The sequence below is a fragment of the Ammospiza nelsoni genome, chromosome 17 (genome assembly GCF_027579445.1).
Source record: "Ammospiza nelsoni isolate bAmmNel1 chromosome 17, bAmmNel1.pri, whole genome shotgun sequence".
NCBI classification, from domain to species: domain Eukaryota; kingdom Metazoa; phylum Chordata; class Aves; order Passeriformes; family Passerellidae; genus Ammospiza; species Ammospiza nelsoni.
The window spans coordinates 10,708,057-10,727,033 of record NC_080649.1 but is presented as its reverse complement, the minus strand read 5'-3'; the positions used below and the strand labels follow the sequence as shown (position 1 = coordinate 10,727,033).

At 41.5% G+C, this 18,977-nt stretch overlaps 1 long non-coding RNA gene across 1 annotated transcript in view; it reads left to right on the top strand.

The window, feature by feature from the left end:
• The window catches only part of LOC132081218 (uncharacterized), a 33,012-nt gene extending 15,849 nt beyond the window's left edge, over window positions 1–17,163 (top strand). Inside the window, exons 2-3 of the long non-coding RNA XR_009419650.1 lie at window positions 9,054–9,193; window positions 16,947–17,163. This is a non-coding gene — a long non-coding RNA (uncharacterized LOC132081218). The remainder of the gene's footprint in view (window positions 1–9,053; window positions 9,194–16,946) is intronic.
• Window positions 17,164–18,977: the final 1,814 nt, after the last annotated feature.

Genomic DNA, 18,977 nt, shown 5'->3' with positions numbered 1-18,977 from the left:
ATCTCTCTCTTTCAAACAACGAAGGTGTTTGCTCCTCGTTTGCATTTGTCACTTGAGTCTCCTTCGGTGTGGCCTCAGGTTTGCCCTGCTGGGGCACATCCTGTGGGTGAGCACAGAGATGCTCAGGGGAGCTGGGGCTGTGCCCTCATCCCTGAGGGCATGGCAGGAAATTAATAATGTGATAGGCAGCAGGTTTGCCAGTGCCTTTCACTCTCCCTTTCTGGTGCCTTTAAGTTTTCCAACAGTGTCTCTGTACAAAGGCAATTTTTGAGAGAAGGAAAAAGTGGCATCCAGTAATGACATCGTGCAAAGGGAGCAGGGATTTGGTGCCTGGCTCTGAGGGCACTTCCCTCAGTGGGAAATGGTGGCAAAGTTGTAAATATTTTTCCCAGGAAGACAGAAAAGGAGAAAACTGGAAATGATACTTTGGCTAAATAAAGTTATATTTAAAGCCTATATTTTAGGAGAAAATTGCCAGCAATGGGAAAGCTGCTATCCATTCCCAGTTTTTCCCACTTTGTATATTAGCATTGAATGGGCTCTACTGACTGAACACACACAGCAGCACACACCAAACACTGGTCTTTAGTTTTCCTTCAGCAGTACCCACATTTTGATCTCCCGAGACAAGAAAAGGGTTCAGTACATCCCTCATGGCACAATAAAGAACCACAGCCTTTTTTAGACCCCCCTCCCCTGTTTCTTTTAATTTCCCTTTCAGGATTAAGGAACAACCCCCAGGTTCAAAAGTGCACCTTCTGAAGCGCCAGGTCTCTAATTTTGCAATCTTTTCATTTTTCCCCTGCCCATCCTGGAATTTCCGACATGCTACCTTTATTGCAAAATTGCAAAAATAACGGAAATTATTAACGTGATGGAAAAGTAATAAGGACAACTAGAAAACTCCATTCCTAAAGGCTGAAAGAAAGATTTGAAAGGCAGGACAGGGAAAGGACTGACGCTCTACAAGAATGTGTCTCTCAAGTGACCCAACACTCCAGTAACCTGGTGACAGCTTCCAGTGTGAGGATGAAGCTCCCAGGATGTGATTTAGAAACAAATGTTGGCCCACATAAAAGCTTCTTAATAAAGGTCACATTTGGATTTCAGGGTAACTTAATGAGACTATTTTCTTTTCCCCACTCCTGAAGTTTTCTTCAATGATGAGCCCAAATGGGAGGAAATCGGTGGCTATTTAGTGATTCTCCAGCACATTGGTATTACAATGTCATTTTAGGAATGCAAACGGATGGATGGATGGATGGATGGATGGATGGATGGATGGATGGATGGATGGATGGATAAAAAGATGAAAAGAAAGAGCTTTTCTCTAAGAAAAGTCTCTAGCAAGCTTTACATTTCAGTAATGTTTGTGGCCAAAAGTGCTTTGAAAGTATCATTAGGACTTTTCTTATGTTTCCAAACCACTCCATTTCTTTCAGAAGAAAATGGACCTGGGATATTTTTTTTTCTTCTGGGCAAGTCTTAGTCCTGCACCAAAAGGGTTTTGCTGTAAGCTGAAGATACCCCAGGCCATGAGTGTGCTCTGCTATTTTCCATGAAATTTAAGATTGCAGTCAGCTGTCAGACTTCTGTTTCCTATTTTACCAGAAGACATAATTCATCCTGGGAGCTGACTTAAAAGTGGAATTTCAGCAAGACTAGACAACTTGAATTTGAGGACATATGCTCTCCCTTTTGAAAAGGTCACTCTGTGCCTGGAACACAATCTCTCATTTCTGCTCTTGTTGCTTTGCAGCTTTGGAAAGTGAAATATTTCACAGAAATTTTGGAAATATCCAGAGCAAGGAGATATCTGTGACTAAGTTTTGATAATTTTATTCTTACCATGGTCTTCCTGGTGAAGTTTTTTACTTATTTATCCATTTGCTTCTTAAAGCTTCAGAGCAAAGGACACTTCCATTTACTATTTCCACACATCATGACAAAGCCCAGGTGCTCAAAGTGCCTTGAAATCAGTAAGCCAAGTAGACCAAGCCTGACTCAGAGGTTAAGTCACTTCACTCTGGAGAAAACAAGTCAGCTATGTTCATTATCTATTGATATGCTGCTGTAATTTTTTTTTTTTTTTTTTTTCTAAATGGTGAGAAACAGTAAAACTTTTACATGAATCCCTGGATCTGTGGATCATAAATGAATGTGAAGTATCTTGTACTGTCAGATTTTAGCTTTACTTCTGTTCTCCTTCATTCCTAGAGTATGAATCTATGGGTGAAACTGATGGGGATATTTCTTTTTCTTAGATTTGGAGGATTAAAGGATTTATGAAATGATACCTTGCAGCCTGGTAGAGCTCCCTGGTGTGGGAAGATCCCAACCTTTTCCCAACCTCTCTCAGAGACCCCAAATTGTGGAGCTCTGTCTTGCAGAGCTGCCTCAGGCACAGCCCCAAAAGCCTCCAGAGGGGAAGGCTCAGGCATTTACTGCTACCAGGGTCACTGTTTTGCCCTTAGAGAAAAACACCAATAATTACAACTTGTCATTCTTCCACGATCAAAGTGGCCAGGCTAGTGATATGCAATAAAAATAACTGAAGTCAAAGGCAGCATTTCAAAGTAATTTTTATGAAGGCAAGAGATCAAGTGATCCAATTTTCTAGCCACTTCAATAAATATGGGGTGGTGATTAGCAAATAAAACTGGGTAATTGTAGTTTTCTGCTCAACTCAGTATAATTTGTTGAAGTATCTATGTCAATCAAAATTATATTTAGATTGACACTGTAGGGATATGTAAAACCTATTTATTCTGAAAAAATATATTTAAAGAGATTATATAAGCAGTGATGTCCAAAGCTGAGGGATTTTCCCTGAAAAGATGAAGATTAGTTATTCGTAATAGCCTAACATAAAACGACTCATCTGGTTTTCTAGAATAGTCTAAGGATTAATAATTATAGCCCTAGATTTTTGAAATGGGAAAATCTCCTCCCTCCCATCCCAAATATTCAGTTCTGGATTTTTTTGTCTTCACATCTCCAGTAGCATTAGAAATATCCACTCAGACTGTGGATAAACATGGATTTCTGGGGTGATAGCTGGAAGGTGTGCAGGACAGGCTGGGCATCCTCACTAATGGGCTTTTGAACAGCCAATGCTAACAGAATCCTGTCATTCACAAAGTAAATAACTGCAGGCAATGAGATAAAAATGGTTTTAATCTGGCTGGGCTTTCTCTAGGAGCTTCCACAAAATCAGGATTTGAACAAAACCTGCAGCTTTCAAAAGCAATTCATTGGCAAAACAAGTGATCTTGTTTTAAAATGTTATTTTCCATATATGTACCAACCCTGTTTCTCAAAAGGGTAAATGGAAAGACACTGCTGGTATCAATGCAAACCCAAAATTTTAAACTTTGAAAGTAAGTTAATGCAAAAAAAAAAAAAAATCTTGAATTATCCCATTTTGCCAAAAAAAAAAAAAAAGTGAGAAATTTCAGTACTGGAATTCTGTTATTTTAATATTGCCACTAAAGCAAAACAACCTGAATCCAATATTTCTTGCTGTAAAATCTTTTCTCTTTCAAAGCCAAGGATGATAGCATCCTTCTAGGAGGCTCCTGTCAAAAGCAGAAGTTTCCTGCTCTCAGTCATTTCCCAGCCCTGAAGCTTGTAATGCTTGAAGTGAGTTTGTCTGGAGTTATTAATTTCCTCCAAGTCCTTCAGAAGAAGAGCCATCAAAAATAGATGCATGCAAATGTATCATTTAACTAAGGAGCATAATGCATGCAAAATTTGGCCTTGAGTAAACGATATCAAGTAGGTCACTTTAATCACTGGCTTGGATGGGTTTTAGTCCCTTTCAAGTCTTTCTGTCAAAATTTCCAGACTTGGTAACAAGTGAAGAAAATGTGTTTTCCATTGCAAAATTTGTGATGGCCTGATCCTTCCAGTTTGCTATCCCTCATGCAGGGCACTCATTTCTCAATTATTCTTCAATCCTCCACATGTTTTACTACTCCTGGGCACACTATTTTTTGGTCCCATTTGTATAGAAATAACAAATGAAAGCTCTTTTAGGGTTCTGGGGAGACTATATATCAAATTTCCAAAAATTTAGAATTGCTAAGAATTCTGAATGCTCAATTCCTTTTAAAATTGATGTCCTGGGTTTCCTGGCTGTTGTTTGTACCCAGAACCTTCACCTGAAGCTGTTTCACAAGGGTTCTCAGTACTATAATGTAATTTCTCCTGCCTTTTCAAGCACCAATGGAGCCTGTACCAGCAGTAATGGTCAGATTTCAGTTCTTCAAGTTGAAATTTCTCTTCCCTAGAAGCTCAAAATTCTATCAAAAATTCTCAAAATGCCTGCATTCCCATTCCCCTTCAGGAAGTTCTTTAGGGTACACATTTATTTCTTATCTTTCTGAGTAGAAGATACAGCAGTAAAAACATTTAAACTGCTTTTTAAGCAATATGTTAATTGACCCAGCTCCTTTGATGGTTTACACTTGTCTTAACAAGCACAAAAAAACATCTGGTGAGGGAAAAAAAAAGAGAATGAACTAACTCAAACAGCATTACTGCAATACTTTTCATTTACAACCAGATGAAACATAAACTTTTATATTTAAACATATTTCTTTTACCACCTTTCATTTCACAGCATTTTTGCATATGGAGAGAAATACGCCTGGTTTTATTTGTTTTTACAACTGTGTTGTGTAGGCTTTTCTGGTGTTTTGTGGATCACAGATGGAGAAACATTGGACTAGAAACTGTGTAACTATCCCACCACCCCTCACCTTCGTGCAATTGTCTGTAAAATCTTAAAATTCCTTCATTGTTTTATGGGCTCTTGGAATTCTATTTTCCCACTGAAAGTTGAAAATCCATATAATTTTTAGTGGCATTCCATTGTGTTATTCCCAAAAGACTTTAGTTTAAAATCAAACAGATGCTTTGATTTTTTTTTTCTTTTTGTTGCTCTAGATGACAACTTATTAGCACAATAAACTTCCTCTTTATGTGACTGTTCTGAGCTTTTTTTTGTTATCCCAAATGGACTCATTGCATTTAGATAATACACTTATTTACAACCCCACTCAAACCATCTGCTCCTTTTAATGTATTTTTTTTCTTGAAAGGTCTTAAAACTTCAAGACAAATCTGCTAGTGTGGTATGAAAAGGTTGATGGTTGTAAAAATTAAGAGCACTGGGAGAGAAGGCTCCTCTGGGGTGGGTCACTCCCACCCATCTTCTCAGGCTTAGATGATAATCAGGCAATGTTATCCCTGAGGAGCTTGGCTCCTGGAGAGGAAAACATTCACCATTAACCAACAGCCACTACTGCTTGGAACAGTAGTCCAAGAGGTTTTCAGCCTGCCTGCAGGCGGGGCAGCCAGTCTGCTTGTCCCTGTTTGAAAAGGGACATCTCCCTGGGGAGCTTTGGGACATCTCGTGTGTAGCCTGGCTAAGGAGAAAGGAAATTACAGGCACTGGTTTAGGGCAGCTTCACAACATTGAGCTGAGCAAGAGCAGGTCCCTCTTGGTCAATCCATGCTGTTCCTCCCCATTGTTTTGTCCTTCACATGGCAGTGGCTTCTGTGACAATGTGCTGCACAGTTTTGTCAGGGAAGAGAGGTTAAACTGCCCCACCTGTAGTTCCCTCTGCCTTTTACTGAAGATGCTTTTCAAATGTGAATGTTACCTGCTGTGAATCAAATATATCAGCAGTCTTTCATGCAGCCTGTGCCATCCATGTCCTGTAAACCCCTAATCCTTGATCCTTGCCAGCCATGGGCAGTGCTCTCTGCCCCAGCACATGATGGGAAAAACTCCATGTTAATGTGTCATGCTCTAAGTGCTGCTGATGAATGCCATGGTTGGAAAGAAGTGCTGGGATTGAACAGCTGGGAGGACACAGATGGAGTAAGAAATAGTAAATGGCTGACAGCCATATCAACAGACAAAGGATATGTGTTATTTATTTTGGGTTGTTGATGTTGAAGACAAAGCAAATTTAAGTATTTGGGAATGGAGCAGATGGGATGGACGTGGCTTCCAGAAGCATGGGAAGAGGACAACATTTCACCAAATGCATATGTCAAGTCATATGCCAGCAGAGATAACAAAAATAGATATTTACATTGCAGAGATTGTGTAGCAGCTTTCTGCGAGGCGGAAAACAAAGCTTTTCTGTCAGCCATTGGTGAATGAACGTGCTCCTCCTGGAACAAGCTGTGCTTTGAAACTCTGTCTGGTGCTGGAAGTAAACTAATGGAGCTAATGAGAACAATTACAGGCTCCACACTATTGTAATTCACGTCTTTCTATAATCCATACTGCAGATGTGAAAGACACGAAGCTGTAGGCAGCAGAGGTGAACTGCAGTGCCTTCCTTCCCAGGCTTTGGAGCAGGTGTGCTCCAGCTCCTCACCTCCCACCTTCCTCTCACCAATTCTTTCCATGCAGACCATGAGATCTTCCTCACAATTCAGTAAATTCATGGGACCTGTGCCTTGGCTAAGCTGCCAGGGCCTGTGACTGCAGTAAAAACACACTAATTACCTCTGAAATTGAGCAGGTTTCAATAAGAATAAGCACTCTACATTTCTTTAGATCACCTGTACTAGCTTCTCCCCACTTGGAGAATACTCATCACATCAAGAGCTCACAGCATTCAATGTCAGCAATTCATCTGGTGAGAGGGAAAAAGAAGCCCGTTCCTTTTAAATTAAATGATCAGCGAATATTTGCTCTAAGATTTAGTGATCTGAATTATATATGAAAGCTTTAATAGCCTGAGGTGAAAAATAGAAAGAAATTAGCTGGTTTACTGAATATGATGATAGGAGAGAAGCATATAATTAGATTGAATAGACATAAAACCACCTCTTTAAAACCTGCTCATTATTGTTTTAATACTTGGAATGTGCATTTGCTGTGCACAGCTAAATTATTGCTACAGCGAGGCTGTCGTTCAGGTCCTTGGCTTTTGTACTTGCCCCTTTTCCTGAGGAATTCTCTTTTTATCTTTAAATACCTTTTTCCTAAAAAAAAAACCAGAAGCAAAGAGAAACTGAAAAAATCTTGAGTTAGTCATAGAGGAATATCGCATAATTCACCAAATTGCGCTTTTCTCCTATAATTGTATGATTTTTTTATGTGCATGTTGAGGGATTGCTACAGGCTAATAAGAGGGGGATGTAGAAGAATTTTTTGAAATGCTGTGAAAGTTACTTTTCAATTGTGACCAGCAGAAATCTAGAAGGTTATTAATGAGACTTCATACTGAGCTGCACATTTTCTACTTAAGCTAAATGTAGCATTTATCGGAGAGAGCAATTTTCCTGTCTATTTGTATTCATCTCAATTATATATACCATGTTTTATGATTTTGCTATACAAAGAAGTGTATTTTCCTCTAGGTATATTATCCATGACTACAGTACAAGAAAAAGAATGAATTTTCCCTCTAATATTTTTATGAACTACAGTCAAGCACATTCTGTTTGGTTTGCAATCAAATGCATTGTGCTGGAGCGCCAGAGTTGCAGACAAAAAACTACCTTTGAGTAACTTATGAAAAATTAAGTAATTTCCCTAATATTTCAGAAATAAGAATGTGCTTTTTGTTGCTCAAAAGTTGTCCAAAGTCCAAGAACTTTTTTCTTTCTTTCTTTCCTTTTTTTTTTCCATTTCAGGCAAGTTAATGGGTGTTTTTCCAATTTTGTAAACAGTCACTTTGCATTTGTTAACGTGATAGTCTTCAAGTAATTTGAATTACTTCACTGAAAACAGCTCCTAATGTTTTGAGGTCCAAATTGCACAGCAGTCTGCAGTTAATAAGGCACAGCAGTCTGCAGCGTGAACCTCTTAGGATGACATCCATCTTTTCCTTTCTCTGCAAGGAATCACAGCTATACCTCGTTTGGGAAGAGCACTGGCTGTCCATCTTTCCAAGACAGACGCGTCAGTCTAAAAGGGATGCGTGGAAAGCTCCCTGTGCTATTCAAACCAGCACATCTCTAAAGACAATAAAGTGTCTAAACCCCTGCATTATTAATGACGCACCAAAAAGCCTTCTCTTCCCAGGCGGAGCGCTCAATCATTTAAACTTTTACTTCCAAATTATCAGCAGCACCGTAATGGTGCAGCTGGCTATAAATGGAGGCAGGTTGCCCGTGGCAATGTCAGGGGGGATGGCATCAGGCTGAGGGTGCTGGCAGTAATCCGTGCTGACAGCTTTCCCCATTACTGCCTCTCCCCGGAGCTCCCGGCGGGATGAGAATGGGCATGGAGCGGAGCAGAGTGCGCATCCGGCCGGGCACTTGGAATATCAGAATACAGCCCTGCCCTGGTACCACTGCCCTGCCCTGGTACCACTCTCCTCTGGTACACCTGTTCTGCTCTGGTACCACAGTCCTGCCCCGGTGCCACGGCCCTGCCACCATTGCCCTGCTCTGGTACCCCTGCCCTGCCCAGTAATAGGAGCCTCCTGGAGCCAGTTCTCATAAGCTCTTGGAGGTCTATATCTCACCCAAGATAGCTCAGCTACCTTTATAGGCATAAAATCAGCAGGATTTTATTTTAACGCTTCTGTTGCAGTGCTGGAAACAAAAAGGTTTTAATAAAAGGCAAAAATAACAAACTCCTTACAGAGAACAACCGATCCAGGCGCGAGAGGTTCTTGCTCCTGGTAAAACACCTCACAAAAGCAATTAGTTTCTTTTTCTGGTAAATTGCCCATGCAGGACTTTTTGGCTCTTGTCCAATTAGCTATCCTTAAGTTTGAGGTGAAGTACCCCAGGCCTGTGAGATGTTTGTTTCACCTAATTGAGGAGAGAAACTTCTGGGTTTCTTTCCTTTTTAAGGGGACAAAGGATAGTTTTTTCACTCTGTCAACAGGGGACACATTCCTACACGGCCCTGCCCCGGTATCATAGCATGGGTCCCCACTGAGTAATAATTAGCATTGACTCCATGATTCCAGAAGGTTGATCAATCACTTTATTTATTTTATATACTATACTATACTAATACTATATATACTATACTATACTATATTGAAATTATACTATTGCCCTTCCAGACAGTCCAATACAGCTTTGACCTAATTGGTCAGTTGAATCCAAACACCATCACCAGTGGCCAATGAAGAAATCACCTTTTGGTAACCAAATCTCCACAACACATTCCACATGTTCACAACAACAGGTGCAGCAAGTAAAGGTAAGAATTGTTTCTCATTCTTTTCTCTGAGTTTTCTCATAGTTTCTCCAGCTTCCCAGGAAAATCCTGGGAGAGCTATGTCTGTCTCTGTTCAGTGGATATGTGATTACTACACCCCAGCCCTGCCCACAGCCCAAACAAGGCCTCCCAAAAGATAATTTTCTCGCTAATGGGATTGAAGTAACCAAGAGAGGCTGCTGCTTGTAGCCAAGGAATGTGCTGTATTCTGAATTCCAAGTGCCTTCCCTCTAAGCTGCTTTCACAACTTGTTGAATTGTTAGAAGGATGAATAGTAGAAGTAGCAAAACTTAGCAGGTAGCTTTAGAAACATGGGATAATCTATAACAATTCTCCTTTTCAATGAGTCACTGTGCTTTGCTTGGACACATTTCCCGTTTGTGGCTCTCAGAAGATGCAGCACTGATTTAAGTGTATTGACTAAAGATAAACCACTGGTCTACATCTCACTCAAATGTGATTTTCTCTCTGTTTACTGAGGTTTTTTATCTTTTTCCATGTAAGTCTCAAATATTTTATTGCCAGTGTTTATCTGCTTTGATATCCTGAACGTTAAAGTAATGGATTTCTAGCCTTCATCATATTAATCAATAGCAAAATGGCACATTCCACTTCCTCATATTCAATTTCCACTTGATATTAACAACTGCAGTAAATGTAGTGGTAAATATTAGATTCTGCATAACTATTTTGAGAATGGGGTGCTCGTGGTAATTTGAAGAGAAAATTGTGGAGTGTAATAGCAAAGCAATAGTATTTAAATAAGGCCATAGCAAAATTGGCTCTTGTTTACATCTCACAAGTCAAATGAAGCAAAACCATCTGACTTTTATGCTTTGGGGGTTTGTTTGTTTTTAAATAAAAAAGTAGTAAAAGTGGTATATAATACATTTAGACTAAGTACTAAGGAAAGCTTTAAAATTAGAAAGAAATAGTTCTTTCATATAAGCATTTATTGTGCAATTTATCAGGTTTGAGAAATTGACCTCAGGCTTTTCAGATTATAGGCCTATTAGTGTTATTGTAAACACGGTTGCAAAGTCACTCTCAAAGCTTTGACAATAAAAGGAGAGCCTAGATGAGTAGAAATGTTAATTTCATGGAGAAGCTTTCATGGAATGCTGTCATCATGTCTATGCTGGACATTAATGGTCAAATCACTGGACAGATGCCATGAAGTGGAAAGGTATTTCAGTGCCCTGTGAGATGGGATGGCACAGAGGATGGTGTCCCTTTGTTGCACAGAACAGAATCTCACCAGGAATATGTACTCTGTCACATTTTCAGAAGTGCATTTCTGTGCCACTTTCGGCTGCAATCGAGGCACAATCAAATTTCGGATTTATAATTAGAAATTGATTTCTTTGGATTTGTGTGACTTAGAGCTCTGGTTGGTGCATGCCTTATGATTGGCAACCTCAGCCAAGGAGACAAGATTGCAAAGGTCACCAAGTTATCCATCCTTTAACTCACGGAGATAAATCCAGGCAATGATTGAAGGAGAGGAGTAGATGGGCTGGAGAAGCTTATCTCAGAGTTTGCTGTCCTGTGCTTCCTGTCTAGGGATACTGATAAGTTATAAATCACATGCTGCAGAGTGATGTGAAGGTTATCTGCCCCAGCATTGGGCCATGTCTGCCAGAGCTTCCAAAACATCCCAGAATGTGGAGGTGATCTTTGCAAACTGTGAGGCAGTGATGTCCAGCACAGCTCATGGAAACCACTGAAATCTCCTTTCCAGCCTTTTGTCCTGGGGTAACAAGAAAAAACCCAGATGAGGGTTGGAGATCACCCTCATGTGCTGCTGATGGGGGTCTGACACAATCCCCTGGCTGAGCACTAGCTCAACATGAAGCACAGTGTGAAACAGGAGCACAGAGCAGGTGTAAGGTCACACCTGTGCATCCTGCACAGTGCTGTAGGTGGTCAGGAGCGTGCCATGGGACTTCTTGTATCCACCACAGGTCCTGCCCCTCCCACCATGTCAGCACTTTGCCCTTCACCACCTTCTGGGACACTCGCAGAGCTTTGTGCTTGTTGTGGGCTCTCTCTTGTCTTTGGCAGTAGATTCCATTTCTAGTTCCAGGAATTCTGGTTCTCTGCTGCTGCAGCAGCACTTTCTCAGCCTCAGAAGAGGTGGAATTGGAGCTGTGGTGGTTTATGTAGTCTGGAGGAATGCTCATCTCTGTGAGAAATATTCTGGAGGAACAGTGAAATAGCGTGTATGTTTTTGCATGATATTGAGTAAAATTAATTACAGCTAAGAATCTTCTGCCCAGTTATGAGAAGGGACAGTCTTGGATCACTAGGATAGAGATAAGAGCATTTATATGGCAGGCACAGGCAGCTGTAGGAAAAGAGAAGGGTCAGAAGGGGAAGAAACGCTGCTGTAAAAGATGAATATTTTATCTGCTATACCTAAATTGGACTTAGCCAAAAGCCCAGACAACACAGTGTAAAAGAGAGAAGCACATCTCAAAATAAAAGGCTTTCAGTTCACTAAAACTTCATTTATTATGGGCTTGAGAAGCAGCTGGAATAGGAAAGTGCTGAATGGGCCTGCTAGGAAGCATAAAGCAGGAAAGGCTTCTTCCACTTACTGATTCCATTTTGGTTGCCATCCTCCTCCATCGCGTTTATCCTCTTGAGAGCTCAGACCAGGAGACTTCTTCCCTGGCACAGTGCCCTCCAGGCATAGCTGCAACCCAGATAAGACCCAAATACAGATGTTTCTTCGCAGAGCAGTGAATGCTCCTGGAGGAAAACAGCAGAGAGGGGGAGCTGAGAGCAGGCATGGCTGAGGCTCACGGGGACAGTGGGGCTCTGGCAATAGACACTGGCTTCAGATTTGCTCACAAACTTTAAATATGGCTTTTCTTCTTGTGTTTCCTGGGTTATGTGAGCCTCCTTCCACAATTATAATTTACAAATAATGTAAATATTAACAGATGGAGTAAACAGTGCTTGTTAATCCAAGCATTTTTTCATGTCTTCTTCTGTCAAGCAAACTTTTCCTACTTCTAACAGTGTCAGCTTGTATATTATGGTGTTAATATCAGAGAGAAATGTAGGATTATGAGCATTGAAGTATAGTCAAGGTGGTATAATTTAAAAAGAGAAAATCTGAAACTGCATCCATTGCTCTCATCAAAGTCACAGCTTTTTATAAGAAACTAAACAATGGTTAAAATACACATCAACAGAAAGGTAAAGGTTAAACATATTTGTGATTTCCGTTTTAATGCCTCTTTCCAATTCACTAATATGCCTTTGCAGGAGGAAAATGCCTGCAATGCTTATTTAATTACATGTGTATAGCTAAAATGTATTTGCAATGTGTTGGGTCATGGCCAGGCAGAGCAGCACCTGCACATCTGTCCTGATCCTAGCCCTGCCTTTGAGATGAAAGACTTTCACCCTTCTGATCTCAGGGGGAAAAGAAACTCCAGGTGTACAAAGCAAAGCAGGTGGTGGTGTTTTGCGCTCCTGATTTGATTAAAGTAGATGTTATTCAACTGAGCTGTGGCCAGAAGGCCTGTCCTGCTGACCCCAGCTGGTTTTGGGCCAGACCCACTCAGCAGGTTGATTACACACCCTTGGATGAAAAATATCATGATTTACTGGTCTGTAAGTGTTTGAGGATTTCAGAATCAGAGCTTACCATGCAGTGAGTGCACTAGGTGTGTCATGAAGCTGGCTGGCTGCTTTCAGGGGGCTCTGTGAAATCCCACAGCTCCTCCTTGGGGTGCAGGGCGCTGCTGGCGGCCCCAACAGCTCTCCAGGGAGGCTTGGGAAGGACCAGCACCTCTGAGAACCTGCCTGTCCAAAGGCTGAATGTCTGCTTGGAAACACAATGCCCCAACCATTTTACTAAGAACCAGAATTCAAAATAAAATTCTTTTAATAGATCCTGTTGGAGGATGCATTTACATTCAGCAATGTTTCGTGTAGCTCCATAAATAGTCCACATGCAGAAACAACACAGGAACATATTTGCAGTTCTCTCTTTACTCAGATTTCCCATCCTCCCTCTTCCTGACCTTTCCTTTCAGGGGATTTGGCAGATTAACCTCATCAAGTTAAGCTCAATGTGTATTGAGGCTTTGTGTGCTCGCAATGGCTGTTCCTTTTCCAGCTTCATCTGCCCATCCAGTAAGATGCCATTGCCTCTCCCATTGCCACTACAAATCCTATGTCACTTTATCTTGTGTTCTCCTTCATTCAGATCATCTCTTCCTACGTCCTCCTTTCTAGAATTAACTGAGTACAATGGTGTGTGTACATGTATAATGAAAAATAATAGATTTAAAATATTTATAATAAATTTTATGGACCATTAGCCAGCAATTAAACATGTGGAACATGCAGATTCAGTTTTTTCATGAGGTCAGAATTATCAGGTGACAAGAGGAGATAGCCAGGGTCAGACTGGTGCTGTGGTGGGGGAGATCTACAAGGAGTCACTGTCAGCCTCAGCAGGGACAGCACTGGAGGAGAGGGAGCAGGGCTTGTAGGAGGTCAGAGACAGGTGGCAAGGAGCTGGATAGGAGCCAGCTGGAAATGTAGAAAAGTGGAGTCTGAGTTTGATATTGGTGTGATAATTACCAGGGGAGGGGTGATGAGTCTGAAAATGCAGAAATACTCTGGCAGCTCATCCATGGAATGGAGAGGCAGCTCTGGCAGGGAGGACAAGGAAAGGCTGATGAGAACAAGCTACAAACGTGAATTAAAAATTTTGTTTAGGTAAAGTTCAAAGTTGTCAAACATGCTCCGGAATATACTCTTTCCTAGGAAAACATGGGCACATAGGGTGGCATGTTGCAAGATGTGTGATGTGGCACTGGCATGGGCTGCTGGGGCACGAGTGAGCTGGGACAGTGCAAACCTTCCTGGGCAGTTAGGGGCAGTTCAGAATAATAACTGGGTAAATATGGAACAAAAACCCTTCTAGCACCTTGCCACAATACAGCACAGGGTGGCTGGCTGGCAGCAGGGTGTGCAGAGGTGGTCATGCCTCTCTGTGGTTTGGGAAACCAGAGGAATCTGTGTCTTTATCCACTCCTGCCCAGCCTGGCAGTGCAGTGGAAGCTGCAGCAAGGTTTGTCTAAGAGCTGTAACCTCTCAGCACCTCTAGTGATGGTGAGAAATGCTTGAATTTGAACCAAATCAGTCTTTTGATAGAGGATAGGAGAAACCATTCGAATAAAGAAAATGTTCTTGTGCCAGGCCTTCTCTTGAAGTAACACCAAACATTAGTTCCCTGGAGTACTTCTGTTCCTGCTATCCCTCACCCTTTCCACAGGTTTGAAATTACATTTTTCTCACAGTTATAATCCATATAATCCTACTATGTGAGCTTAGATAAGAATTAAATTAGCAGCAGAGTATTGTAAGTGGAAAATTGGCTTGTAGAATTCTGCACAGAGACTGAGAACTGCTCACTTTGGGGTCAGTGGCAGGTTTATTACAAGACAGTCAGCACAGAGGGGTCAAGGATATTAATTGTAAGGAGCTTTCCATTTCCTCAATGAGTCAGGTTTTTCACCTTGTATTAAATTGAGAAAACCATGGAACACTACTCAGTATTTACCTTTCAACTTCATTGAATAAAAATTGGAATGCTTGAAATAAAAACTTGCATATCGTAAGTAAGGTTCTTCATATTCTTTCTTTTAAAAGCACAAAGAAGTTCTCAAAGAACTCTTTAATAATACAATAGTGCTACAACTAGGAATTGAAAGCATGCAAACTTCCATTCAGCTCATCTGTTCCCTTATGGGTAACAACATAAATATTTTGGAGGTCTCAAATGTGTTTTTATCACTTTTAGGGTAGGAAATAATTCTGCAAAAGTTATCAAAGGAAATTATACTTCTGTAAATGGAGCTCTTGTATCACTGCAAGCATGCTGTGTCTAACGTGCTTGGATGTCTTTGCCATTAGCACGTACACAATTCCTGATCTATTTAGGAACTTGGTTTTTTTTAGGCTGCTGTTTCTATAGCTGAAGATAACATTCAACTTCACATTTGAGATCCGTGGTATGTGATACTACAAGAGATGCTGATTTAAAGGAAATAATGGTGTTAGAAGTAAAAAATAGTAAATAACTATTTTTAAAAAATATTAATTATAATTAGATTATAAGGCAGCATGAGTCAACCCTTCCTTGTGATGATTTTTCTCCTTAGGGGGTAACTGAGCCTGGCTGTCTGTACAGGTTGTAACAGCTACAATAACCAGGTTTGTAGTGCAAGTGTAGGCAGCACAGCAATTTCTCCTGAGAGCACAGGAGCTCCTTAGACTGGCACTTTGCATGAAGGGCAGCTCTGTGTGAGGTGTGGGGTACAGGGAACCTGCTCTGTACAAGCACACAGCACACCAAAGGTCTGAGAGCACTGATAAAACCCCGTCCTGTCAGAGCAAGGACTCAGCTCAGGGCTGTGGTACAGCACAAACGGTGCGGAGCATGAAAGATTACAGCTGGGGCTGTGACCCTCCATGGCACAGCATTAAACTGGACTGGAATATTAACTCTGGGCTTTGAGGTGCCTTAAACTTCAGAGGGCCTAGGGAAGCTCTGCCCAGTTGTTTCACATCCTCTGTAAAACAATAGATCCAAAATAATCTTTCATTGTCTAGGAGATTTAATTTCTAAAAGTTAAGGAGCAGAGATGCTTCTGAAGGTTCATTCTGTGTGCATCCTAAATTCATGGGTTTTCAGAGTCAGGCTGAGAGGTTCCTGTGGCATTTAAAGTGGCTATAATTCAAAATGTTTGTAGTGCCAGCCCTCAGGAGTCAAAACATTCAACACGTCTAACTCACACCTGCAGAGAGCATTTTAAAGTGTCTGCCTCTGATCGCTTCCATCCCCACTGGCTTGTTGGATTTGATGTTGCTCTTTGTTGTCATATCAGCTTTGCTCCCTCATCTCCCTGCCTTTGTGGAGCTCTGATGTGCACGTGGCAGGAACGGCCTCTGCTTTGATTCCAAACTGGATCTGTGGCAGCACAGCACATTTCAGTCTGGAGCAGGAAAGTGGGAAGAGAAAAGAGAGAAAACAGAAAGCTCAGGTTGTTAGGAGGAAGTGGGCGACCTGGATTGGAGCTGGTTATAAAAAGCAGCTCAGTGTGGGCTGCTGTGATCTGCACAGATGAATGCACTGCCAGCTTCCCTCTGCAGGTGGCTGCCGGAGTTTGTGTGGCTGATGGGGCCTCCCAGCTCCCACCTTGCTGGGTTTCCCAGGTGCTATTGTCCCTGTCAGATGGACTCAATTTAAATTCAGAGCTATCTCTGTGATAGAAATCCTTCCACGTGACCCACGGGAAGCTGGCACCCCACACTGCACCCACACTGTCCCTTGCAGGTCTCCAGTCACGCTGACCTTGATGGCTTTTGCAGCATTACTCCTTTCCTTAAGTAAGTTTTTCTGCTGAATGAAATGTCAGCAGATAACATCAGTGCTACTCCATAATTTAATAGCTCCAAATATGGCTTGGAGACTGACTCAACATCCTCTTCCAGTAGACAGCTTGATATTTTGGTAATATTTGCCTATAACTCCCTACACTGGGGCCTAGCGAGTACAAGAACCATGACTTCAGGTACATAAATATCTCACAGCCCTTCCCACTTTGTTTTTGGCAGGTGTGAGGGGTAACCCTGTTGTAATCCTTTCCCCTGGCCCAAAGGGAGGGGTGTCTGTGCTCAGGACCCCCCTCTGTTTCTCTCTTAGGGAGCCTCTGCTTGTCCACAGCTGCTGATTTCCTACATACATTCAGCCACCTGAATTCCAAGTGCTTTTCCTTGATGCTGGTATTATCTTGGCTTCTGGAGGGATAATGGCAGTGGGTGAGGCAGCTTGTCTTCTTCAGACTTTTTTTTTATATATCCTTCTGAGAGGAGACACACAGCAGAAAGATAAGCAAAGAAGGTCTTCTAAAATTGCTGGATTATGGTTAGTCAAGAAAGAAAACTTAGAGAATACATCCAGGAATGAGGATGTCTTCCCAAATCCCTGTTTTTCAGAGCAGACTGTTTTGAGGGTCAGAAATGAAAACCAAGAGATGCAATTTTCCCGAGTTCTGAGAAAGGTTTAAAAGAACCAGTTTCTCCAAAGGCACAGTGATCCCTTTTCACTGGAATTTGTCCCTTCAGCAGTATAAATGGACACTCTTGTTTGGATGTGTTCTGAGCCCTAGAGAATAGGTGCAATGTACTTTGAGAAAGAAAAAAGGTAATAAAAAGTCAAAGGCTGTTTTTACAGTGTTTTACCTGTGGGTCTCACACACCTACACCTACAGAAGGAACATTTGCCCAGCCTTTGTATTTGGCCTCCAGATTTCAGCCCAGGGACAGCCCTACTGAAGTCTTTACACTTTTTGCTATAACTCTGAATGTCACATGGATTATTAGATCACCTGCCAATGGTATCAATAATGGTGTCAATAATGCTCAGAGGATTCTCATTAATTCCTGCCACTGCCTTCAGAAATCAAGTAGTGAACATGCTGCACTGAAACCTAACATGACCTAAACACTTTGCAGTCATAGGATCCCATTCATACTCTTAATGATAAAACACAGGTTCGGGTTGAAGTTTTTGCCTGTGAAGCTCCTGGTTTCCATGGAATGATGGGCAGTGGGGCTGTGGGACACAGGGGTGGAGCAGGACCTCAGGCTGTGCTCAGGGGCTTCACAAAGCCCAGGGGCTCCAGGGCCTGAGGGTGCTTTGGGGCAGCCCCTGTCCCAGGGCACTTTCCTCCCCTGCAGCCTCTGTGATACAGGAGAAGCTTTGATCAGAAAAGGCCTCCTGAGGAAGCTGTGCTTCCATGAGAAGTGAGAGTGTTATTCATATTTTCTAAATCAACAAGGAATTAAATGGAGTTTGCTACACACCAGCCACAGAGATTTATGGTGAGCAAGTGCTGACACAGAGCACGTACCTCTAGGAAAGTGAATTGTAAGCTGCTAATCCCTCTCTGTCTCTTCTTTTGCATGAGACTACATTTCCTACAAGATGCAGTTTAACCTGAAACTTGACCTGTCTTCCTCAGAAATTAATTCAATCAATAATTGCTCTCTACTTAGGGACCAAGGGAAAACAGTGGAACTTGCAAAGCTGCTTTGAAATTCATTTCCAGTGAGGTGAAAGCTCATTTTAAAAATTGGAATTTCTTTCTGATTACTGCTGCAGGTAGATTAAAAATCTCTCCTGGTAAGATTGTAACAACTTATCACAGCAAAGAGTTTAATGATATTATTTTTTTCCTTGCAATACTAGTGATTACAATAAAACTTCAGCACTTTAATCATTAAGATATGCACTATAAGAGTTAATTGAGATTAGAATTATGTCTATGCTTGGAGCAGCTCCCTCTAAAATGACCTTGGCCCTTGTCCCTGGTGCATGACATTACAAGTTTGTTCCTATTTCAGTCTTTAAATAGACACAAGGCTAATGTCATTTGAGGATTTGCTCTGATGCAGCCCTTCAAGCAGCAATTTGTGGCAGAAATGGTAAAATAAACAGGTTGGCAGGGGTGAGTGGTTGAGCACCAGGTTGTTGGTGTGACCATGTTCACAGGGATCTGAGGATGAGGGATGAGGATCTGACTCCATGTTTCAGAAGGCTTGATTTATTATTTTATTATATATATTACATTAAAACTATACTAAAAGAATAGAAGAAAGGATTTCCTTAGAAGGCTAGCTAAGAATAGAATAAAAAGGAATGATAACAAAGGTTTGTGGCTCAGACTCTCTG